This window comes from Capricornis sumatraensis, unplaced genomic scaffold (assembly GCF_032405125.1).
Source record: "Capricornis sumatraensis isolate serow.1 unplaced genomic scaffold, serow.2 scaffold45, whole genome shotgun sequence".
In the NCBI taxonomy this organism is placed as follows: domain Eukaryota; kingdom Metazoa; phylum Chordata; class Mammalia; order Artiodactyla; family Bovidae; genus Capricornis; species Capricornis sumatraensis.
The window spans coordinates 115,001-116,155 of NW_027184655.1; positions in this window are offsets into that span (position 1 = coordinate 115,001).

The window sequence follows — 1,155 nt, forward strand, 5'->3', positions numbered from 1 at the left end:
CCCCATCTCCTCTGTCTCTGCCCACACACCTAATGCGTAGACACACGCACCCCTCCCGCCGCCAACGCCACACACACCGCCTGCCCATAAACACCCCAACCCCCGCACACACCGAGGCCCCACACATACCCCGCCCCCCACCTCTCTCGCACCCCCCCACCCACACACACACTGCCTTGTCCTTTGCCTAGCAGTGTCTCTTGTCCTCTGTCTCTGCGCCACCACCCCTCGCACCCACAGGCCACACCCACACCCACACCCACACCCACAGCGGCACCCTACACACCACACGCATACCCGCGCACACACTCGGCCTGCACACCGCGCACCCACACATCCCGTACCCAGGCACACCCACACCCAGCCCGCCGGCAGACGCCACACACCACAAACTCCCCCAATTCCCCCCCCCCCGCCCCCCCAACTACCTAGTCCTTGGCCCGGCTGTGACTCTCCGCCTCGCCTCTGTCTCTGCCCACACACCACATGCTGAGGCCACACGCACCCAGCCCCGCCCCCAACGCCACAATTACACACACACACCCCCTCCCCATAAATTCCACGCGACGAGCGCACACACCACGCCCCTGTACACATCCCACTCCCCCACCCCTCCCGCAAGCCCCCTTCCCCCCCCCCCCCACCCCACACACACACTGCCTTGTCCTTTGCCTAGCTGTGTCACTGGGCCTCTGTTTCTGCGCCACCTCCCCCCAAACACACACCGGCCACACCGACACCCACACCCACACCCACAGGGGCACCCCACCCACCACACGCAGATCCGCACACACACCCCGCCTGCACACAGTGCACACACACATCCCGATCCCAGACACACACTCACCCAGTCGGTTCGCACCCCGCCCGCACACACCACACACCGCACACTCCTCCCCTCCCCCGCCTCCGCCCCCCCCCCCCCCCCCCACACACACACTGCATTGTCCTTGGCCTGGCTGTGACTCTCCCCATCTCCTCTGTCTCTGCCCACACACCTAATGCGTAGACACACACACCCCTCCCGCCGCCAACGCCACACACACGGCCTGCCCCGCACACACCGAGGCCCCACACATACCCCGCCCCCCACCTCTCTCGCACCCCCCCCCCCACCCACACACTGCCTTGTCCTTTGCCTAGCTGTGTCTCTGC